The following is a 26,062-nucleotide window of genomic DNA, read 5'->3' as shown; positions in this document are numbered from 1 at the left end:
ACACCTGAAATGCCCTGGGAAGTCAGATACCTCCAAGACATAGGATAGCCTGGAACCAGCATAGAAAAAAAAATTGGGGGTAGGGGAAACAAGGTGCTCTTCTCAGGAGACTACATTTCTTTTTATTTCTCAGTATCTTTATGCCTGAAAAGTAGGAGATGACAGTGCAAAAGTAAGTTTTAATACTGACATCAAAAACATAATAGAGGTAGATTTTGATATCCATCAGCATACATTATGGGATTCATGTACGCAACAATACAAGCAAAATGATTTTTAATAAGACTTTCCAGACAGCACTGCAAGAATATCTAAGTTAGTATTACTTGCAAATACAAACTGGAATGCAGAAGGATATATTCTCGTGTTTTAGTATAAACAGCAGGTACATCTAATATAGTGAATTACTAAAGATTTACATTAGTCCATAATAGTTAAAGCCATGCATAGTGGATATAACCATATTTTCCCATTATACTCAATGAGTGTCTCAAGACAAAAAACCTTGCATCTTTAGCTGTCTACTATGCATTCTAGTACTAATGCTACCAACATAGCTGCAAAGCTCCTCTTTTTCCTTTCCTGAGGTTCATTCTCATTCCAAGTATCTTTCCTGCCTCCCACCTCCCTGCACATCTCTCCGCCGCACACACAACATCAGGACAAAATCACTCCGTGGCTGAGCACCCGTCCAAAGAACATCAATCTGCTGCGAAGGAAGCCAAGTTCCCAGGCTGTTTCAGCGTCTGAGTATCCTTACAAGAACTTTGCAATGCTATATAATAGGAAAAAAAAAAGCACGCTTTTTTTTGCAGAGTTTATGTTCTTCCATTTAGATGTTTACAATGTTTACAGCCTACGATGAAGACCTACGCTAGCATAATTTCATTTGTTTGCAATCTCACTTCATTTTTTTGTTCTCAAGCACTAACAAAGTACTGTGAGCTTTTGGCAGGGGGCTGCTTTTTTTTTTTTTTTTTAGACTTTTCAGATTAGATCTAATTTCGTTGCCTCAAGCTAAAGCTGGGTCTTGGGACAGCTTTCACCCATAGCGTGACTCTCCAAAAGCCCCAGAGGGCTTCCCGGCGCGGGCTGCGCCCTCCAGAGCCCTGCTGCGGGAGCCGCGCCGCCGCCGCCGCCGGCAGGTGCTCGGGGCTGCGTTTGGCTGCTCCGGCAGCGTTTGCCACTCAGATCACTCTTTCCCAGCTCCTCCTGGGAAAAGGCTGCAGCCTGGTTGGAAGCGCCCCACAGGAGAACAGGTTCAGACCGGGATTGCCAAGTGGGCACTGCTGCTCTAAGAAAATGTCTGCATTTCTTCTCCATCTTCTAAAAACAAGTGCAAACCCAACCCTCCTCTGTCCTCAAATTCCAAACTCTTTTTCCTCTCTCCCTTTTTTTTTTTTTTTTTTTTGGTGCGCTGCCTTGTAAACATTCTAGTCTGTGGATTTATCTATCTTCTCAGGTTTTGTGCAGAACATGGTGAAAAACGCGCTCTGATTCTAAACCTGGACTCATATAGACTCTACGCGCAAGAATTTATTGCTGCCACAGGAAACCAAAACAAAACTATTTCTCCCTTTTTTTTACAAAGCATCTTGCCCTTTTCCTTCAAGAGCACAAAATGCAAATAGGGAAAACTGCATTACCTCCTGCTGCTTAAAAAATCAGGAGCCCAGCTTGCCACTAACGGCGGTCCTTCAGCCCACGCGTACTTACCGTGAGGGGTCTTAGGTACTTCAGTGCTACAAATATTCCCGGATCCCTAGGTTTTTTGTGGAAGGACATATACGGCTAGTTCGCAAATGCAAACACGCACACATACACAAAATCCAAGACAAGACTATCTAAATTAAGTGCTAAACCTTTCCTCTACGAAATAAAATGCCTGTAATTTTGCTTTGGCCTGATGCCATTAGAGCTAAATAATTAAGTTTAAGGATCAAAAACTGTGATTTCGTACCTGAGGGGGGAAAGAAAGCAGCTAAGCATCAGCAAGCATAAGTTTATAGCTCGACGCAGTAAGTGCTACCCAAATACACAGGCAGACACTAAACATCGACGCCTCCTATAACCTAAACGGCTGGGGGCCTCCTGGTCTCAGGTTCTCCGTTCCATAATTAAGCTTGGCAGCAGGTTCAAATGAATTAAAACTGAATGTCACTATTTCCTCAACAAATCCCTCATCCTTGTTTTTTCTTACTTGTCAGGAGAAGACCAGCAGAACAGCAATTAGTGGTAAGCAGTGCAGTGAAAAAGAACCAAGTATACACTAATTAGGTCACTCACCAAACACATTCATTTCATTGGCAGATTTAATCAATGTTTTCCTGAAATGTCTTAAATCTCCTATGCTAATTTAGAGTTTTGTTATTGTTGTTACTTTAAACATAGATGGGACGCCCAGAGATTTTCAATTGCTTTTCACAAATCCATTTCAAAGTAACAACCCCTCGTATAGCGTATCATCAATATTTAGGCACAGGTTTTAGGAACTGGCCTCTAATTTTATGTCAACATTTTGGTGCCTGCAAATACCTATGGGTGCGATTTTTGAGGACCGCTGTAACCCGCTGCGGTCCGAGTCCGCCCGCGCCCCGCGTTTTGCACTGCCGCACGCGCGCAGAGAGCGGGCAGGACGTCCGAGGCGCCCGCACAGGGGAGGTCGGACACGGATGAGGCGCAGGTGGGCCTCCAGCTGGGTCTCCCTCTGCCAGAGCCCCCCCAAAGCACCGATTTCCCGGTGGCACTCACGGGGCACCGACCCCGCTCCAGCGCCATCCCTTTCCCACGGCCCCGCTGGCCAGTGGCTCCCCTCCTTCAAGGAGCGCCGGCGGCACGGGGGCTCGGGCGTCTCAAGGTTGGCTATAACTTCAGTTGGAAACTTATTCTCCCAATATATCGCCTGAGCTCTTTGTGCCAACTAGGTCAGAATTGGCTTGGCTTGCTTTTTGAGTTTGCTCCGTGATTTTTCGTTTGTTTGGGGGTGGGCATCTTGGAAATAAAGAACAAAGATCAAAGAAAACTGAAGATTAATTGAATACTTAAGAAACTAACTGGTAACAGTAAAGGCTCTCCCAGTAATATTAATACAACCACAACGTACCTGTAACCACCTCTTGCTATTTTAAAAAGTGCATCTAAGAAGATGGAAGTGGGTATTGCATACAGGCAAGTTTTCTGTTTCCACTGACGTCAACAAACTCCCATTTCATGCAAAGTTTTAATGTGTTGTTTATGTAAGTTAACATCTTGCAGATGTACGCGCGCACAGACAGCCTGAAAGATAGGAAATGCTGATTGACTGTTGTCCCACGCAACCTTCGCTCCTCTCCCCTGCGCCCAGCAAGCGAAATGGGAGCTGGACCAAAGCTACCGCAAAGGAGTAGCTCCAAATCTACAATCCTCCGGACCTGGAGCGTTTGACATACTGACATTTTTCTGGCAATGTAAAATTTGCATTACATAATTGTGAATTTTTTCTTTTTAGAAATAAAACTTAAATTTGCTTGTCTGTAGCTATGACTATTCTCTTATACTTCAAACTGTTTTTCTAGGTCTGATATGCAAGACCACTCGGAACTCTGTTTTCCACTAGGAAATCGTGTCTCGTAGAGTATTGAAGTTTCTAGTTCTTGTTTCTGGTCCTCTAAAATTCATAATCTAAAATCTAGAATTGTAAAATCTGAAATGTGGAACTGCCAAAAGACTGAGAGTATCATTTGTGATGGGGCTCCACGAGGTGCAGCCTATTTGGACAAAAAGGAGGACACAGTTGTTTTAAGAGAATGTTTGTTTTTTTCCTTCAATGTATTTGTTGATGTCGCTTGGAGCTGGAAAATTGAAAATCACTCCCAAGAGGGACCCTGAAAAGGGAGAGGAATACTAGCCTAAGGAAGAGGCAACAGTCAAAACTGCATGATGAATGAGAAAATCATGAAGTAGAACAGATTTATCACAAAGATCTCGTTTTTTATCTTTGTGGTATCACCTCCAGACATATCCGTATACAGATATGCATTCATTTGCATACCTCAACATAGAGTGTTTACACAAACACTAAAATAAATGCACAAAATACCAACACACATAAGCACATACCTAACAGTCAGTGAGCTATTTCTCCTTCACATTTAGATGAGAAACCACTCAGATTTCTTAAGGAGCTGGGCCAGTTTGGATTGTAAAGTCCACTTTTGCCCAGTGTTTATTTAGACTGTCTCTTAAGAGATAGCATTCATTTTGACAATCAGGTAGTCCACATAAAAGTGATCATCCAGTAATTTACTATGCAATTTTCAATCACTGTTTTATGCTCAGATAAAGAATCAAATTAAAGTCTTATAAGCCTTGGAAAATTAGAGTTAGCAAGCAAAGAGGCTGAATTGCCCTTGAACACAAAATTACAGAAAGCAGATTTTTTCTTCCATTGATCCTATCATGCTACAATATTCTTACAGGCACAAATGCTCAGAATAATAGTAAAATAGTCTAAATTCATACTATATTTAAAGCCCCTACTTAAAAAAAAAAAAAAGGTGTTTGGTGACTAGAAAGTGGTGAATCATCACATTTTAATTAAAACAGCTAATATATAGTTAGAGAAATAATTGGAAATAGAGAGTCTTAAATGGAAGAAAGAAAAGATAGTCCCTTCATTTCAGATTACTCCCCAGAGAAACACCTACATTGTTAAGTATGCATATGCAGCTGAATTTTTTGTTTGCTTTAGCTTGATATGGAAATATGGCACAAAACTGTCACTTTGATTACATTCCTGCAGTGATTTCTTCTACCTCTTGTGTTACTTGAACCCTCTTTATAACAACAGAACTGGAGAAAAACACCACTGTAGGTAACCAACAAACAATTTTTACACATCTATTTGCAAATGCATTCTTAATTTGAATACTACATTACTTTGATTTAAACAGAGTATATACAAATACAGATTATTATTAACTGCAGCACTAATTAGTAATATTTACATGCAAAAACTAAGTATGGAACTTGTTACAATCTTTTAATATAGTTTAAATTTTTACTAAATTGAAACATTTTGCAATCTCCAGTTAGTAAAGGAAATAGTTCAAAAAATCCTGTAAGATTTTGGTATATGGGAAAGAAATACTTATTCTATCTATACGTACATATTATTTGGAAAGTAATCCTTCAGAAAGCATACATTCCCTGGAAAACCAGAGGTAAATATCAAAGCTGAAAGAAGCTTTTTGTGAAATACATTTACAATAAAAAAGGGGGAGGGGAAGGGAAGTAGTACAAATTTAGCCTGTATGCCGATCAACAAAATTATACTGCACTTGACTACTTGCACTCGACACTTACGCCGCGTAACTGGCAATCCAGAAGCCCAGAGACTGGCAAAATGAAGACAATTCTAGAACAAATATCCTCCAAATTCTGCAAATAACAGAGCTCCATTTGATTACCCATAACAAGAGGTCAGGTTTGGGAGACCTTAACAGAGACCCTAAATACGAACAGCTATAGGTAACCAAACAGCAGCACGTGCCCAGTGTAAACAGCGAGGTGCCAGATTTCGCAAGGACCTGTCAAAGAAGGAGCACGTTGATGAAGATAAACTGAGAGGAAAGTTAAGAAATATTTCCGGGTATTCTGCTAACTTTGCCAAAGCAAACGATGGCAATTCATTGCTTGAGTTACTAAATATGGACTGAATAAAGACGAACACACACTGTAAATAATGCAGTGGCAGAAGGGCAAGGGAGAAACGCACTTTCCCACCTTTAACTTTTGAAGTTCCTCTCTGTGCAAGCCCCACTGATTCACTGTCAAGATCTAAAATGCCGATTGACTCTATTTTTAAACCTAGAAACACCTCACATCTAAATTTTCCATATAAACCAATGTATGATTTCATACTACAGTTATTTAGTACCATAACATTTCTCATCAGTGTATTAGTTATATAATGTAATCATTATGATTATTTTTACTACGCTTTTTTTAGCATTATTTTTTAGCGTTGTGGCTTTGTGGCTGAGCTAAAGTTTCCACTTGAAGTAGTGACTGAAGAAAGTCCAATATTCTCCCCAAAACAAGTACTCCAAGATCAGTGCTTTGTTCCATATTCACGTAAAAGGGAGGGAAGGATAGGATACAACAGCAATTTCTTCCCTTGACTCAAGAAATATTCAATGACTTAGCAGTGATAATATTCCACGATACCCAGAACAAAATATTCAGAATTTGCAGCTCCAGAAAAAAACTTCCTACTTTACTCAGTACAGAGAGTTACAGAATCAATTAATATCTTCAGTGAAGAAATACACTTGCTGAAAATCTAGAAATGAACCTCACACCCAAAAGTTAAAAACAATTCACTTTTTAAATAATTATTTTTCATTTTCATGAAGATCTGTCCTAATTACAGATATGTCCAGATGCTAAAGTTCAAAAATATCACAAGAAAGACTATTTTCTTGCTATTTCCAGCCAGCAGGAAATATTGACACTCTCATGAGAAAGTCTGTTCTTATGAGGTTTCATGCTCAGTTATGCAGAGTCCAGAGCTTTACTTAGCTTGGATAATGTTTGGGTAAGATATGAAACCAAATCTCTTGGGATTTGTCCATCACTTATTTTGCAGCTAAGCGACTGAGTAAAAAACCTGGTGTATAGAAGCAGTTTAGAAAAATCATTCAGCTGTTATCCCTGAAAGCTTCCAACACCTTTGTAGACAAGTAATTTTCTTTTTTAAATACCGGACCTCAGTTTAGCAGAAGTTAACCTAGTTATCCAACAGCTGTTCAGGTCAAGAGTGCATAATGTAAGAAGCTATGATGCAAACCCAAGTGCATCATGTGTACAAATTAAAAACTAATGTTAATATCATCAGTAACTGCCTTTCAGACATGGTATCTGTCTATCAGTTTGTGCATGACACTCAGGAACTTCTGCAAACGGAAATGGAAAAAAACAAAATATCAGTGAGAGTTCTGCTTTCAATAAATGATGTATATGAAACAGAGCAATGAAATCCTGGGAAAAAAAATGAAGTCCATCACTAGTCAACTTCTTCAACATTAAACTTAAGCAATGATACTATTCTGGGAGGCAAAGGAAGGTGTTCTGTATCACCCAACGCTCCTCGTCAACAGTAAAATATCCCATTCTTTTCCTCCCAATACTAGATTGCGTAGCAATCGTAACATTAAATAACTGCAAATACTCGTGAGTAGGAAGAAACAATCCGACAAGGGAAGATGCACTTGGCGATCACACTGTGATTACTGTACTTCATTAAAAATAATTTTCATTTCAGTATGTTTTGACAAGAAAATAGAAAGTATCTTGTGCAGGCTTCAGGAAATATTAAAATAACCCAAGGTGATGAACATGTTATTATCCAGCCTGTTCCAGCAGGAGGATGCTCAAGTACTGAAATGGTTTTCATTTCAAATGCACATTCATTTTCAAGACACCACACTTGAAAAATTGGACTGTATATTTGTCATACAGTAAGCAGTGATAAAGAGCACAGCAATTTATGTCCTTTATGCAAAGCACATGTAATTCAGAAAACAACTATAGTTTCTGAAAGGCAGCAAAGTGGTAGCGCTTTCCCAAGAAGTGAAATATGTTTTCTTCATGCCAGTTGGCCAATTCTGGCACGTCAACCTTTGCTAAGATAAACATTTTGGTTAACATGCAAAGGGCTCCTGTTCCAACCCATCAACACTCATGATAGTGCTTTAGGCAGAGATGAGCAATATCCTTTGAACATTTCATGACAGTGATACAAAGAAAAAGCATCACAATACTGCCATTGCCCTAAGAGTGTAATACCAATGCCCCTTTGGTCCACAGGGCAGCGCGAATTCAAGAAACTGTTGGTGGGAACACTTCACTCTCCCTCATCTTTAGCCGCCTGCTTCCCAGGCAGTCTGGTTTCTCTTCAAGGCAAGACCACGGAAGAACTCAACAGCACCGTTGACCCCTATGGCACTATACTGTCCTGGTATTTTGGTAGTGAGCAGTAGTAATAAGCCAAAGGAAGGGAAGCAAAACACAACTCCTCACCAGACCCTCGCCTTCATCTCTGCTGGAGCAGACGGAGTTTGCTAGGGTCACATCTGCCCTGTGGAGGAGAAGCACAGTGGGGCTGCACAGTGCAGAGCCGGCTTAGCCATGGCACACAACGCCGATACCATGGACACTGTGTAGATTCAGTGCCTGAAGACTTTGGTCTCGCATGGTATTTCAGACATTCAGAAGTTGAGTCCCTCTATAGTATTACAGACATATTGCCCATTGCTAGTTATAGGGCATTCTTTTTCTTCTGCAAGGGATTCTTTTGTGCTTAAAATATCAGTTTCCCCCTCTGAGCCTTTCTTCACATGCCTGCCACAGTTGTCTGTAGCCTGAAGTTCAAAAATACTATTATTATGGTATCCCAGAAATGGCTATTATTTTTCCAGGCTGAGAAAGAAAAAAAATATGGAGAAGAAAATCACATCAGGAAATCTCTTTTCGCGATCTTGAATTCATTTTTCAGGTTCAAGATAGTTCTACAATCTAGATAAGTAGAGAAAATGCAGATAAAGTGTTTGAAGTTCTGGTTTTTAATCTAATTTGAATTTCTGAACCTGTAGAAGTTTTCCTATTTCCTTTACAAATCACATATCTCAGATACATGAAAAAGATTCAAGTAAACAATATATTATTTTAATCTCAAGTGAAAACCTTTCTTTCTTTGATTTAAGGTCACACAGCATGTAGGGAGAGAGGGCAGATATATGGGACTGGAAGAGAAATCCTGGGTCTTTCTGTAATACAGATGACTATAACCCTGCACTACATGACCACATGAGGTGACACCAGTAACTTAGAGAATTTCTCTAACACTACCCTATACAGATCAGAAGAATCTCACCTTATACATCCTAACACTGTATTTGCAGCCTTTATAGTTGTGCCCGTCATTGTCTTATAACCTTGCAAGACCACTAATACGCCTTTTACGCTTTTCCTTTTCATTTCTTCCCTATAAGAAAACTTCCAATTTAGGGAGCAGAGTTTTTCCCATTACTTTCAAAGTAGATGATTTTACTATTGGATTTGTTCCCTGCTTCTCACACTCCAGTTTTCAGGATCATCTAATTATCTTTCTCTATAATTGCCTAATGCTTCCAAACTTTGTGTGACTAGCAAGTATCGAGGGAGTTTCAGTACCAGTATCATTAAAGATGAGATGGGAAATCTGGCACATGCCTTAGAAGGAGTGAGGTAGCCAGGTGTTGCCAACAATGTTGATTGACATGGGCAACTCTGCATTCAGTAGGCAGCAACATCAGCAAGAAGCTACACCACTGGTGACCGTCCCCCATAGCTCCTAAATGTACGGGCATTGTTTGGATGTAAATATTTTCTGTTTACAGTCCCTAGGGAACTTTAAGGATTTAATAAAAGAGCAAACTCATTGATATAGATTGCCAGCAAAAGGCCAAATATACATCAGAGAGCAACTTTTACCCCATGAAGCCTGTTTTAGAGAAAGGTATGCATTTCAGAGCGTAGCAATATAAGATAAATAGGTGTTTCTGCTATGTGTTGAAGTCCTTAAAATGTTCCTTCTTAAAAGGAAAGTGAGGAGGATTCTAATATAATAATAATTGCTTATTTACAAGAGGCGTTTATTTTTAAGAAATCATAGAATTTTAGTGAAATTATCCAGAAAATAACTGTAGTAGTATCTGAAAGAGCTTGTTTGCAGAAAGTGGTTCTGTATCAGCTTGGAAAATTAAGTAAACCAGGATGAAAGAGAAAGCAGGGGAGAGTTTTGCCAGGACACACAAACTCAGCAAATGCATGTTGTCTAGGAAGCCAAAATGCCTACAGAGAGGGGGGGAAAAAAAGCATTTTAAATGCCCAGAAGCACCTTCACAGGCAGTGTAAAGGAAGCATCAAGCCCGCACCCTAAAACTATTCTTTAACCTTTCAAGAAACACTGTGCTGAACCTGACGTAATGCCGGGTGCAGGCTCTCAGGCAGCCGCTCAGCTTGTGGCTCCACCACTTTCGTTTCATGGATAATGCTACTAACAGTCAAAGGGAAGGCAGTGCATCTCTTAAGCAGGCGCCAAATACATGTTGGTGTTGTCAATGCGAAGATGTTTAAATGTTTTGAGACTGAACGTCTGATTTCTGTCAACAGCAAGAATCAGCCAGATGAATATCCAGCATGCACGGCTGTGCTTTCTTAGCATATAAATACTGTACCACAAGGACGGCAGGCTGTTTGCTTTATCACTGACCCACCGCTCAGCAAATCATTTTGTTACCACACAAATGAGCAAAGCAACCTCCTGTACCCCCACATGGTTTTGGAAGCAGTTAGACATGTTGGGAGAAGAAGATGAGATACCAGTTAGCTGAAAAATTTCAAGGAAACCAGAACAGAGTTGCTCAGGGACCATGAACTGAGTCTGTGCACTAAGCAACCAATGTCATTCCCATTATACAGGAATGGCAGCCTCAGCGGCAACTTGTTACCTTATCATTACACCTTCCTAGTCACTATTTTGAATTTCTGAGGCAGATCCAGGGCTCTTTCTTCCAGAGCTTCCATCAGGTGAAACAGGCAAAGAGTGCATAAATTGGGAAGTGGCTTCATCTGTATTCTTCTGCACATAATGCCATGAGAAGATGCCATATTGGGTACCTCTATTTTACAGAGAAGACAATATGCTATATAACCTGAGAGTAGGTCTATTTCTGACCGCTTACTGGGGAGAGGGCATATGCTCACTACATCTGTCTGAGAGTGGTGGAAGCAACCCTTGTGTCTGGTGGCGGGTTGGCAGCAGGTATCTAATTTAAGTAATCATTCCACAGAGGTGCAGATTTCCTCCTACACTAGGCTTGGAACTCTCCAAGGAAATGGGCATTTTGACTCTAATCTCTAGTCAGGTAGCGCAATAGCCTTACTTTCCCTAGCTGCCTCCCCTGCATTTAAATACAAACAATATGATCTTCTCACAGCAGATATGGGAAACATTTGGAAAGGGGAAAGCTTCCAGGGTCTGAGGATTTTAGCATTTCTTCCAAGATTACTAGGAACAGTCACCTTACCCTCATCATGGGATTTATTTATTATTTTCTGATGCATTTACAACAACACGGCACAATGAAATCACATCACCCTTTTCTCTCACTTTACTGTGCTTTTTCTTTTTCTTCCCTGCATGGATGGGACAAATATTATATTTGAAACAGAAGTACCCTTTCTTCTCCACAAGAAGAAACAAGTAGATACAGCAGATGAAGTACTTCATGCAAAATCTGATGGCATGATAGGAGTGGCTACACCACTGGGCAGCCTTTCCCTTCCTTTGTCTACATTGCAACTTCATCCAGCTTGGCATGCCCATTTCACCTTCTGACTGGGCATTTTGTCACTGAGTAGATTTGCATTTTTTGCATCATATGATCTTTGTTCCAGATAATGAAAATGAAAATCTTTTCAAAAATACCCCACCATCCTCAGCAAATCATGCGGTTCCAATGCTAAAGCATACATGTGACACAAGTGTACTGCACTTGTTTAATGGGCTAACCAATAGAATTAAGCTTCCTCCGGGAAAGTCAACATTTTAGTGTACACCAGGAAAATTAAGAAGAAGTCAGCTTCCAACCAAAAAATAAACTCCACATTTAATAGCTTAAAATGAAGCCACTGAAGACTAAACATCTGGGCTTTTTGGATATCATCCCAGATACTGCATGTAGCACTGAAGCTCTTCATCACTGTATCCTCTTAAGGATTTGAATAGAATCATTTCCCCTAATATATGCTGTTTCTCTGCAGAACATCCCAAAAAAGTGTCTGTTGCAGTAAGATCTTGGGGCAAGGCCTGTTTTTTACTACATGTGTGAAGAGTGTGCAAGAATCATGGGCTTTGGTATTCTTTGAGATCTCCAAGATTTCCCATAATACAAATTGTAATACCGCAGCAGAGGCAACAGCAACAACCCTTGTGGACCACAGAAGAAGCCAACTGGAGTCAGATTATCAGAACCGCTTCAATAAATCAGGAGCACTTCTAGAAGCGCCACTGGAAGTCAATGGGATTTTGTGCCCTTAAAATGCTAAAGGCATGTCTACCGTGCAACAAACCACATCCCTCAGAGATCTTCCATCTAGCATTGAACTAGTATGTCCACGTGGCATAGAGAGAGCAATGCAGTGACAGTACAGTCCATCCAGGTTATCTAGGCCTGTTTCTCATCAAATATAGAAAGGCCTTGCAGAGCATCCTGCTGTCCCAGGTTTCAGCGCTAGTTTGGTGAGTCCTGTAGTGTACTGCACCACGCCATGTTGGTATCAGATGCACAGGAGCTTTTGAAAACCCTCATTCCTTTGAGCCCCTGGGTAACCTGTTTTGAGAGTTCAGCTTTCCACAGCTGCCATGCTTCATAACCATACCAGGCATGGTCTGATGCAACTGGGATTTACTGGAATTGCTCGGGAATGACTGCACAAAACTCTGTAGGTGATTCTGTGCAAAAGGTCAAATTAGATTACTGCATACGTTTAAACTCTGTGAACTGCTGAGAAAGAGCGTATGGAACATGGTCACCGGAAAGCAACTGAACCAGCACAAAATTTCGTAAGCCAGAGGCACACGGATTACAACCAGAGCCAAACTACACAGTACAAGAGAGCCACACAAAAGACAATAAGCATTGGATAAGGCAGAAACAGAATTATCCTTAATAGACAGTGCCTCCCTAGAGCTTTTATGCTCACAGCCAAGCAAAACGGCTATGAGCAGGAAGACAAGAACTGCAGACTTCTGGCATGGCTCTTGAGACACAAACAATATGAGAGACTTGTTCTCATAAGGGAACAAAGAGGTGAAGCAGACCTCCTTGAAACAAACAGTCCATGGCCATTGCACCATCAAAAAAGACATTAAAAATTGAGTTTCCAGCTTATTTTATCCTATATATATACATATGTAAATTTATATACACATGCACACATATACATACATACATATATATGTGTGTGTATACATATATGTATATATAAAGTTGCTAGTTTTTTTGGTTTGCTTAAGAGAATTTACTTTAGCAAATCTTATGCAAACATTTCCCACCACCACCACCATTTTAGAAATATATAGCTATTAGTAAGCTCTTGGTGGGCTTTTCTTTTTTTCTTTTTTCTTATTTTTTTCCAGATAGTTTTGCCCATTTTCTTTCCAAAATTGAGATGAACCTAACTGTTCATCTTCTTCACCTTCTATCTCCTCTCACTCTATTTTTTAAAGTGTCTTAAAAAGAGAAAAACTCGTGCATAGTCTAGGAAGACTGTTTGATTAATGACATTTCCACTCTTACAAGTCATTTCAAAGGAATCACTCTATCCAGGGATGACAACAGGGAAGGTATTTCCATAAAAACCTGTATGCTTCCAGTAAATACATAAGCACACCAAAGGCAAGCAGACAGTGAAGACTTCATGCTCTGGCAATGCAATTCTTTTCCTTTTTTGTTTGTTTGCTTTTTCACTCCACACTTTGTTTTTCCCACAATTCCTGTTATATTTTTTTTAAAAAAACCTTCCATTAGTCCATTCTGTTTCTTTATGTCATTGTCAATTGCCAAAAATATCATCAAAGAGTCTTCCCTCTAAAAGACTTCTGGAAAGAGAAAATGCCATAATTTCTAGATGAATCAGAAAGTACTAGATACTAAAACAGAAAGGCTTTTTCATAGAAGATGCCAGCCCCATATCCCAACAGGAAGAGGTTCAGGAAGAAATCTACTCAGCTTCTTCACATTTTAACTAATTTCTTTAGCATTCAATCTAGCTGCTTCAGGAGGCGTTTGGGTATTAAACCCTCCCCAACACAATCGCCAGGATTAGCAGTCCTCCTTGAAAGGCCAGTAACGACAGAACACAGAAAACGAAGCAGGATCTTGATGGATGCTTCAGTTTAAGGTTACAATACGTTTCTAGGGCAGCGTGAGGAGGCTGATAACCGGCTGCTGGTGTAGACTTCAGTCCCCTGCCGCAACATGCTGCACTCACTTCTGTCCTGTCACCAGGACTGGAAACACCCTGAACATGAAGTTGAGGCTTTAGAGGGTTTTTGAACACTCTTAAAATAACTAAATTTTATCCAGAGAACATGCATCAGACGATTATTAGCTTGCTTCTCAAAATGGGGTTGCTACAGGAGAAAAATTGTTCACTACTGCACAGTTGAAACTACCTAAGCTTCCCATACTGAGTTTCTGCCCAGTTTCAGATATTGTTGACCACTTCAAGAGGGTAATCACCTTCAATTCTGTATGTGTCAATGAAAATGGAGAAGAGGGTCCTCCACTGCGCACCAAAGCCAGATTTGTGCTCTGAACTGTCTTCCAAAGGAGCTTCTCTCCACAGGTTATATACAGAGCCTGACCTTTAAACTCAAGATAGTTGTGTTTGCTTCTAGAACTAGGCAGCTCAAACCCTTCCCTCTGTAAGCCTATTCAGCCTTCATCAAGTTTACAAAGTGCTGGGCAAGAGACAGCTAATGGTATTCACCAACGGGAGAAGATGGGAAGGGAGAGGATGCTGAGAGGCTTGTGCTGGGACAAATGTACACAGAGGAAGGGGCAGGGCAGCAAGGCACCTGTACAAGGCACAGCACAAGTGGAGTAGGAAAGAAAAAATCAGGGATACTTGCATCGAGTTTTAGCTCTAACAAATACAAACTAGGGCAGCGCACCAATTTTTATAGCAATGCTCCGTTAATGAGAACACTGCTAATGAGAACACAACACAGACAAAAGATTCTCTCATAGCTCGTCCATTCAAAACCAAACACTTCCCAGTCAAAATCCAGAAAGATTTCCTAATAGGGATTAGTTCATTTTCACTGTGAGCCCGGGGCCTTTGGAACAAAAATGCCAAGTGTTGGTCAGGGAAACTAATTCGGGCCAAATATTGTTCTCGTTTGCTCTTAGTCTTTTCTTTCCCTCCCCTCCCTGTTCTCTCCTAGTGATGATCAAGAGTACTACTGTCACCACAACTTCTTCTGATTAGCACATAGGAAAGTTTCACAAAAAAAGCTCTTGCTTGATTCCATTCACTGTTGTTGGGTCATGCAGGCAAACAAACCATAGCCAGACGTTACAAAATGAAAAGTGAGTATTCAGCTGGAAAGCATGAACTTGTTTTGCCTCACAACTCCTCTGTTTTCTTACGTGTTTTTAAAGCAGTATGTTTCCATATATACTTTAAAGAGCTGAAAAAAATAAATCAAATGAATCCTTTCTTCTTACAGCTTTTTCTTCTCACAAAGTAAATGGAGTATACAAATGTGCATATTATTGTATGTACACATAACAATTTTTAAATATAAGCATAAATTAAAATAGAAGGTCAAGGTATCGGTGCAATTCACCATATTGACTACTGCATTTCATGCACGCACACGCACGCACACACACACTCCGACTCACCCCACAGAGGATTCAGCTCCCAAATAAATCCTGAGATCCCAACCAATATTTGCGTAACATGTTTGTGCTGTCACTCAAATCCAAATGTGAGTTGAGATAGACCAAGCAACAAACAGGTCACTGCATAGATGTAGAGAGGAAATTATGACCAAGACTATCACCATAAGCCTCTTTCACTTACAAGTCAAATAAGTTGTGTTAACATTCATTGTCTGATTATGCCTGATGCCCACAAATTAACGAATAAGTGGAAAAAAAATCTGTATGTACCAAGCTGGTTTAATGTAATGAGCATTTGATTCACCATCAGTGAGTTTCCCTTAAAATGAAATAAAAATGTATGAACCAAGTGTTCTGGATTTTGGTCTTTTCTTATATAGCTGGGAGAAAGTGGAAGAAAGAATTATAGACCACTAAAAGTGGTCTATACATCCACTAAAAGTTTCTTATTTCCATAGGAAATCAAAGCACTTGCCTTAATTTCTTCTAACATAAAATAATTTAAACCCATCTGCATCATTACTTCCCAAGGCTGTAGCCTTTCAAGGACAGTAACACTTGTCTTTAATCTAACATATAATAACATGCTTTTATACATGAGATGTAAAAGTTCCCAAGCCTCTTCAGGCCAGGTAAGGACATTAAATTGAGGAAAAGACAATTACAGCAGCTTAACATTTGTAAAGCCCGGTTCCTAGCAGGGGATCAGTAACAGCTGACTGCATTACACTCGCACAGAAACTAGCCCTAGGTTTCCTGCTGGAGGTCACTTCTGGCCTCAGTACAGAGGAGTCAGGAGGTGCATTTACATGACACGTAACAGCAATGTGCAGCGATACCTGAAACAGCACTGAACAAGGCGGCCAGGTGCTGGAAGCAATATAGCTGCGAAGAGGTGCAGACTCCCGTTAGCACAGTAAGTGTCTCAACAACATCTTCACCGCTTGCACAGAGAGCCTATCCAGGACTTTTTTGTTTCCTCTTTTGGCTCCACTGACAGCAAAACTTTATAAGCTACATTCATCTTCCTAGCAAAAATAATGTCAAAAAATATCTTTAAAGTATTTCTATCTCAGCCTTCTGTTTGGTGAAATTGTTTTTTCCCCTCAGAAAGGACTGACAAGTTTGTCCAGGTCACACAGCAACAAGCTAAAGGGTGAAATGGAAGATACAGATGAGGGTGAACTTAACAGAGCTCACCTGGCTCTCAGTGATTGTCCTAGACCACCATTACCTCATTACAAGTGGTAATTTATCTTATTTTATCTTTTCTATTTATCAAGTGAGTTCATCCTTTTATTTTTCTTCACCACACAAATGCAAAAAGATCTACATCCCACTGTTGAATTTACTGCATCTTCCTATAACTTAACCTCATGCTGCCTCAATTTCTTCTTCTGTAAAATGGGAATAATAAAATTATATTTACCTTTTGGCAGTTTGAGTACCTAATCCAATTAACCAGTTATTGTGCACTTGTAAAGCACTATAAGCTCCTCGGATGCAAAGCATTACAGTAACACAAAGTCTTATAGCTATTGTTCTAAAAATAATCAAAATTCAGAGGGGAAGGGAAGATGCCAGCTGGCAGATTGAATATTTAGGCTTGCTTATTGGCAACAGTTTCACTATAATAAGAGCAGGACCACTGCTGATTATGCAGGCTTGTGCTTCCAGTGTTCAACTGGTTGTCAGCTTATTTCACAGAAAGCTCCTTGTGGCTCAAAATACTGTCTGATCAGCTTTTTTCCACAGAGCCAGGATTCCCAAAAGCAGAAGTTCTTAAGCACATGCTTACAGTAAAACCGATGTTTAGGTGCTTTGGTTAATCAGACTCACAATAAAAAAGCTCCTCAACTTAAGAAAATGAAAAGGTTCTCCCCTTCCCCCGTACCAATATAGATACGTAAGAGCATTCATTGGCAGACGTCCTCTTGATATACTCTTCTCTAAAAAACTCATCTGCCTAGGGTTTGTTTTCGCTAAGTATACGCGTGTATGTATGTACGTGTGTGTGTGCCTGTGTATATATATATATATATATATTTCTGTGTGTGTGTATATATTATATATACACATAAATACAAACTCACATTTACGCGCTTTATATGCTCTGTTTTAAATAACTCACTTCCTTGGGGATTGTGCCTTGATGGTGCAGAAAGACTGTTAATAGCGAAGAGACAACTATGGTTTCACTCCTAGCTGTGTCACCTAAACTGCGAAGGGCAAAGGTGTAGACTATAACTAAAAAGAAGTTTTCTGGCTACCTAAGAAGAGTTATGCTACCTAATGATGCGGGAAGATGGATGCGTGGCACAGCACATATCAAAGTAACAGACTCTATACTGGCAAATACTGAGACTTGCTGAAAGCTAAAAAGCAACAAAATCTCTGAGGATATGAAATAACTTGTGAAAGATATTTTTTGGAACATTAAGACCAGGGCTGCATCAGCAAAAGCCAACGAAAGTTATGAAAGAAGTCAACAAATAGAAACTCATCCTGAAGTAATCACTCTTCCTGGAGTAAGCAACAGTTAATAGCGAGGAGCTGACAGAAAGTCACTGAAAAATGAAAATAATGTTACAATTTATTCAAGAGACAAGATGGTTACCACTCACAGGAAGTATCATTAATTATGACTTCTAAAAGAAGATTTCTCATCTTGTTGGAACTTATTAGTAGCTGATTGCTCCAAGGTAGGTTTCAAAACATGCGAAAATGACAATTATATAATGTTACTAACTAAAAGACAACAGTGATGATGAAATCAAAGACTGATTCTACAATTTCTTATTGGCAAATTCCCAAGAATTAGAAACAGAGACTTCGGTATAGTGTTGAGGATGTCAGCAGTTGAGTAGAGAAATAACAGGTAAGTCTGACATTTGTAACCATTGCTTAACTGGAAAAAGACTAAATAAACTTGCAGAGCACTGTCTCCCAGCATATGGACTTCCAACTAGGGACACATTTATGTATTAGGCCAGTTTCCAAGGATATCAAAGGAACCACTGTCAGAAATGATCATAATTTCTGATTAGTAAGACTGTATATAAATCAAGCTCAGGAAGACCTGGTGCTCTCAAAGCACTAAAAAGGGAACACCAGAAGGCTACAGCATTCAGTAGAAGATCAGATATCACTAGAAAATTTTAAACTGAACAGAAAAACAGACTTCAGGTCTTCTTGTGCTTAGTTGGGATCACAGGAAGCCAGTACTGACACATCACAAGCTTTTTCTATGTGAAAAAGCAAAAGTAATGCAGCAGGTACAGCAGCTATAGCAGCTACAGGTTCTAGGGAGACTCATCTGAAAGCCTGGGTAAGCAGAGATACCAGCATGAGAAAGAGAACCAGTCAAAGGAAGCATTAACTTCTCCAAAATATGACCTCAAAAAAAAAAAAAAAAAGTGCAAAAAAAAATAGTTTGTAAAGCAAAGGAGAAAGCAATCAGTAAATAGCAGTGTGAGTAATGGGAAAGCACATGACTATGTTGTCAAGTAGAAACATCTACCCAAGTGGCCAACCGTAAAAGTCTTTATCAACTTCAGCACAGTTTTAGCTGGTAAGATCTTGCTAGTCCACAGGCCTATTAAAAATGAGCAATGAAAAGCCTTAATAACAAATCAAGACCAAAGCAAATGATTGGAAAAACTCTTTCCAGAGATGCCAGAAACACCAGCAAGACTTTGTAAACTTCTGAACACCAGAATTAGCCAGTGTCCTGCCTCAGAAAAACAAATAGGGAAATCAAAAGGAGCAGTAAAAGTTGAGGACAAGGCTAAGTTAGGGGGGCATACCAGTAGCATGTAGTAATGACAACAGTGGTAAAATGACCACATTTTTTTCCATAAAACATGGCACTTGAAGAAGTCTCCAGAACAGAGAAAAAAAATAACTTGGAAGAAAAACAAAGATGATGTAAATGACTCTGATTATTAGTGACAAGCAAAGCAGATGACATATATTAGTAAGTCTAAGGCAAGAGCTGACTAGATTTCACGGTCCAAAAAGATCATGTGTCTACCAGATTTTCACCTTCAGAACAGCTCCTGAGAAGCACAGAAGTGGCAAAACAAGCTCATTAACTCACTCAGGTTTTGATTGCGTCTGGCAGCCTCCATCACTGTTCACTCTGGAGCGTAACAGAGGCCTCCAAGGGTCCATCAGGAGCCAAGAAGATCCTTATTGCCACGCGCACGAGGGGCTGTGGCCGAGCTGTTCCTCTCCTGGGAGGAGAGCAGCCTAAGTCGTGGGGTGCTTTGACTGCCTTGAAAGGCAGGGTTAGGAGGATGCTGATGGCCTTCCTCCTGCTCCTGCAGTCTCGCTCATCCCACATTCTTGTTGGCACCAGCAGCAATACATTTGGGTTCTCAGGGCTGTGCTGCTGCTGTGGGCACCATACACAGCTGGGCCATAGTGATTTTAGGCCAGGCTGCTGCGTACTTTGCCTAGACTCAGCAACTGCGCATCTTTACATGCCACGGGCCGCTATTAAAAATAATTACCAGCCTCCATGTGCGACACTGAAGTGAAACTTGAGCAAATGAAAGAGGCATGGGAGCCAAACATGTTGTTTATCTGCTGCCTGAATCTGCCACTGATTTTGTTACGAGAGAAGGATAGATGGATAGATACCATCTCAACGTCGGCTTGGCCCCGTAACAGGATACTTAAGGTTTAGAGTTCAGCGCCAAAATAGCAAAGTCACCGTTCAACTATCGGACAGGCAGGCCTCAAAGCATCACAGGCAATAAAAATATCACAAAAAAGATGCTGTTAACAATAAGTTAAGAAAGAAACAAATCTTGAATCACAAATGAATTTGGAAAGTAAAGAAACAGAAAGCATGACAGAATTCACGTATGTTGGCATTAGTGTGAAAGCTAGGAGGGATATCCATAAAGTCCCATTAGCAAATTGTTAAGCCTTCACTCATTTGAGCAAAAAGTGGCCATCAAAATCAACACTTAAGACTAAAATATAAGCACTCTTCACCTCAACAGATTCATATAGACATATATCTGTGCATCTTGAAAGACAACATAACTCTGAAATAGGTAGTGTCTGAAATTTATCTTGAAAAGAGTATGAAAATACCTAGCTCACTGGGTAAAAAAAGAAACCCAATCCTCTCCCTTAGCAGGAGCACCACCAGGCAGCAGGAGGGAGACGTAAAAGAATCTCTTCAGAGAGAGTTAATACATAGGACTTCACATGGCCAAGACCAGGCTAGCAGGTGACAACACTCATACAAGCCCTAAGCATTACTGGAGATTAAAGGATGTATTCCAATTATAATATGTCATTTACAGATTTTTATTATCTTTTGCAGAATATACCACTGGTCCTAGAAGTGTTTTTGGCTTTTTTCCTTGCTATAAAAAAAAAATATTGGGTTCGTACTGTTGGCAGCTCTTTCATCTCAGATTTCTCGTATTGGTGATTTATCTGAAGGTAAAACTTCTGATTATTTTTTCCAATCATTTGCTATTTATTTGTTGGGATTTTTCTAACATTTGGGTTTGACAAAAGATGAAGCCTGAGAAATAGGAATAGACAAATCTGATGACTCACATAATGCTATCTCACCAACCACTATTTTAAAAGATGATACAAACAGTAGGATACTGCAATTGATGATTTGCATTACAGTATAGAAGAAAGGTTTACACTACGCTTGGGCCCCACGCTGCAAAGCCTTGAAGAAATCAGAAAGGGGGATGCTTGTTTCAAAGAACTACGGATGAAATATGCATGACAGTTTAAGCTTGGGAGGCCCAGAAAGGTTATTTATTTTTCCTTTCTGGCAAAGAGCTGTTTGTTTGTTTAATTGTCCTCTGCCTTTTAATAAGGAATGTCAAGGAATCTTCAGCTGACAGGAAAAACAATACAGTCTAAAACATTTCAGCAAGTGTGCTATTATTCATTGGATAGCGTTGCTCATATGGTGTGCATTGTATCTGCTGCAACCAGGAGAAACATTTGCTGTTTTGCTCAGATGAACAGAGAACAACTTCTCCATGCTTTATCTATTTTTTCAAATATTAAATATTACATCACTGTGAAATAAATTAATTGACCTGTGCTGTGAACAAATAAATTACAAAATTCAATATGCTGCTTTGAATTTGCAGCTCATTTCAGCAAGCCAGTTTTGCTGTAGCTCTAACATATGAGTTAAGTAAGCCTTTCTGACAGGTGTAAAAGCCTTTCCTACCACTTGCAAGGTTATGCTAGCAAAATATGACAGAAAATGTGGACTAGTCACAATATCATATGTTCCATATCAGCAAGTATCATAACAGAAGGGCTCACTACACCAAATAAAATGTACTACGTGGTAAAACAATGAGCGTGCAGAAATAATGACATAACCAAGCAGGCACTAGCTGGGGCTCTAATTTGGTTGGGTTGCTTTTGCATAGGATTAACCCAAATGAGACCTCATTATCCGGGAAAAATAAACCAACAGCCTTATCCATCAGAAGCATTCCACTGCATTTGGCTAGGAGGGAGGGAGGAAGCAGCACCTATTTACTTGTTTACTTTCTTAACGCTACGGTCAGTTACACAAGATTTCAGCAGTTTTCACGTGTGTTGCCTTCCCCTGCCATCCTGCTGCGTGCGCCTTCTCAAAGGGACTTCCTCCTACCCCCTCGTCCCAGATGTTTTGCATTTGCGGAAGTGTCATAAATCACTCGGCCGGAGGCAGGAGACATTGCTGGCTACAGCCCATGCAGTGTTCCCCATGCTCGTTTTGGTTTTGTTTTGCCTAATTAGTGGCTCACAGCCACTCCTTGGCTCCCGTGCTCATTCGGAGGACACGCAGTGTACTCCGCAAAGGCCACCTCACCGGCCGTGGACAGGGGGATGCCTCTGGTTTATTCCAAAGCCGTGTCCTCGCGCTGGGCGACTCTGCCGAGCGGCCCCGTTCAGGAGGATCGCTTGCCCCGCTGGGAGGAAGTTATTTAACTATAAGGCAAAAGTGAATCACAAGACCGAAAGGCTGAGGAGCCAAACATCATCTAACTACTTGCCTGTGCTCAGCACTCTTGGAAACAGCTTTATGCTGGAAAAAATGAGTCTGTATGGAACTGCAGGCTGGACTTCAGTCAGGGTCTCTGCGCAGAGAGGCCAGCTCTGCATTTGGTATCTGCTCCAGGAACTTCTGCAGAAGGTTCATGTGAATTACACGTTGCCTCATGTGGACAGCCGGGCAGCCAAAACATATTGTTCTAAACATCCTCGTTCACATGAACTTCAGTCATTATTTACTAGCATTCAAGGAAAAAAAAATGACATCAACACTGATCTAATGCTTCGATTTTTTACTAGGGAGACATCTGTTTATACCAGTCTGCCTTATGTCCATGAAAAAACACAGCTTACCAAGACAGTTTAGAGCTGGCAACGAGCAGGACTGAAAACCAGGTGTTTTGAGTTTTACAAACCTGAGTACATGCAAACCAAACAGGTTTTATCTCCCTCCCGCCTTCTTTTAAAAAGGAAAAAAAAAAAAAGGATCTTAGCAGGTCTTCAGAGAAAGAAATAGGAACAAGTGAGGTATCAACAAACACAAAACCAACCCACCAGGATTCATTTTTTGCTCTATGACCATCAACAAAGTCTATCAGCTTGCATCTATTTCTAGAACTTCCAATTCAAATTACATCTAATGAGTTTACAGTACAATTTTTAAAGGGTCTCGCCTGAGTCATAAAGACTGAAGCAGCCATTAAGCCACATTTGTTAACAGCTATGATAACTACACTGTCATTATGCACACTGTAGGACACTGTGCTACACAAAGGACTAATGTTACTGCACCAGACTAGAAGCACTTTAAAGTCATCTTGTAAAACTAGTAAGACAGGCAAAACACATTTTCTGATCATAAAAAGACATTCTGGCAATTGCTAAAAATCATACATTAGCATCAATTTTACATTAAAAATATTACGTTTTTCAACCATTTAAATAGACTGCATTTACCTTCCAAATTTAGCTTTGCAGTTTCTGTTAACTACAGTTATCAAAACACACAATTGTTATGGTTACATTTTGTTTGTGTTTAATGCTGGTTTATCCCTTTTATTCCCTTTAAACTATTTTCATTTGGGGCAGTAAACTCCCTCTCTTCCTTCTTTTTTATTTTACTATTAATTAATGTGTGATTCTTGTTATAACTGTTCACTGACTCTAGACAATGACATATTGTGTCAGCAGATACGTTAGTTCAAGTGATGAAAGCTGCAGAGCTGTACTTGAAGCTTGATGGGTAATCAGAGCTTATCTCTTTGTAATTAATTTGTCACCACACTGAATATTGGAAATTGAAGGCTACTGGCCAGACTCTGATCTTAACATACACCTGAAGAACACTGAGGGTATCAGGGATGGTTCTAATTTACAGTGACATAGCTAGAATTGGATTCTGAGGTTTTGTCTTCAGTTCTAGAAAAATCAGGGTTTTCAACAAAGGAAATACATGAGAGATACTGTTAAAAAGCTTACTTATTTAAAGATAATGAAAGGGACCAATGACACCGCACAGAATGTCACGGCTGTGATCCCTCAGGCTGGAAATCATCCAGGAGGACTCCAACAGCTCTGCAGTATCAGAAGGAGGTCTTGCCCAAAGCACTGCTGTGAGGGACAGAGGAGCACTGAGTTCACATCGACAGGACTGTTGGGTTGGCTCTTGAGTGGTAATGAGCGCTGCCCTTCCAGCTAGTGGTAGCCCCAAGAAAGTACGTTGAATTCATATAGCCCATGTGTGGCTCAGAAGTGCATGGTTCCCCTTCCAGATTTCACCTCAGAAAGCCCTAATGACTTAGATCCAGTGAAAGCAGATGAATTATACAAGATGCATTACTTTCTAGAGACAGATCAATCACAGCACAGCATTCTACTTAGCACAGAAGAATACCAAAGGAAAGATAACGTAGAGCTAAATTTTTAAAAAAGTCTCTTGAACGGCCAGTTAATGATCAGTTTATATAAAGCTTTAACTATGATATTCCTATGATGTCCCCAGTTAAAAGGGAAGAATTAACACACTTTTTGTATGGACTTTACAGAAGCAGAAACAAAAAGCTTGTTTAAATTTATATGTTAAAGGTAGTCTTTTGCATTCTAGAGAAGGAACTATTGCATTGCTTTTCATTTGCTTTAGGTGAAAGAAGGCAACACCATCAGGAATGTGTTCTTGCCCCCTCTTCCTTAATAAGTCACCTTATCATAATCACTTTCTGAAATAATTATTTATCAAATAATTCTCTACGGATATTTATTTGGGAGCATAGGCACAAAGAGATCGTCACTTTATAAACAAGTATTTTAATTTAAGAGTAAAATTTGACAACATGTTCCTCCTGAAGTTCAGCTGGTAACTACCAAGATTCCTCTGCTTGAAGAAGGACTTTCATTTGAAGGAGGAGGATGGGAGGTGTCCAAATTCTAATGGCGGAGCAATGTTTTAATTCCTCTTACCAGTCACAAACCCACCGTATTACAGTCCTTACTTGTTACTATAGCTATTTCATTTATAAGTCAAAGATTTTCTCACATCCTGTTATGATCTCTTGCTAGATGTTTCTGCCTGTAAGGTTTTGACTTCTCCTACTTCCCACTGCAGTCAATATACTGTATGTTTTAAATGCCCCACAATATCAAGCAGTCACATTCACAAATTCCTATATACTGGTGGTGAATTCATGTCTAAAGGTGACAGTTTACTACTTCTCATTAAAGTAAATTTGGGAACAGCAGCATAAAGTTCAAGACTGGACTAGTGAATTTCTTAGCTGTTTGCCTCTAATTCCTTCTAGCGCTACCCTCTTGCTGCCAGTGCAGACCAGGCTGGCCCATGCCAGGCTTTTCTCACGCAGACTGTAGGCTGCAAGCAGCCCCGCACCCAGGCGCTTTGCCTCTCTTGAGCTTTATAATCAACTGCTATGACTCTCCAAGGCATTCAACAGTTTGCTCCAACTTGTTCCTAAGGCAAACACAAATACTGCAAAGCTCAACAGTGGAACAGACTGGGAAGCTGCCAAAGAAATAGTTTTCTTCTGTGGAAAAAAAAATAAATTAACAAAAAACAATGTAGTGGTTTCCGCAGACCTTTTACCTCCACATTGTAATTTCTACACAAAGTTGTGACAGCAGTAGACACCATGGAGCAGTGTGATGGTCAGGACACCCTGCTGCAGGGGTTCAGTCTGAACACTGATTCAGACCAAGAACTCGAGCCCGAATTTTTTACTTTTCAGCAGCCAGCTATTTGGATGATGTATCTGTTTCTGGTAGTTATGACCCCATAACAGTAAAAATCTAAAGACCCAAGACAGGCAGGAACAGAGAAAATACCTTTTATTAGACCTACTGATGCTTTGAAAAGACACTTTTGCACACACAAACTTTCATTCAAATCTGAAAAAGAAGTAGACTTCCTCCTTCCCTGCTTTCTCCCTTGCATTCATTTCACAAAATCTTGGGTTCACACCAATGAGGACTGGGTAAAAAAGTCCTCAAAAAACTTCAACAGATGGGAA

At 40.1% G+C, this 26,062-nt stretch overlaps 1 protein-coding gene across 8 annotated transcripts in view; it reads right to left on the bottom strand.

Moving 5' to 3' along the window:
- RBMS3 (RNA binding motif single stranded interacting protein 3) overlaps positions 1 to 26,062 on the bottom strand; it is a 700,426-nt gene that overhangs the window by 261,763 nt on the left and 412,601 nt on the right. The gene's annotated exons all lie outside the window — the stretch shown is intronic.

Source organism: Rhea pennata, chromosome 2 (assembly GCF_028389875.1).
Source record: "Rhea pennata isolate bPtePen1 chromosome 2, bPtePen1.pri, whole genome shotgun sequence".
NCBI classification, from domain to species: Eukaryota; Metazoa; Chordata; class Aves; order Rheiformes; family Rheidae; genus Rhea; species Rhea pennata.
The sequence above is the reverse complement of the archived record's forward strand: the minus strand, read 5'-3'. Positions and strand labels throughout refer to the sequence as shown.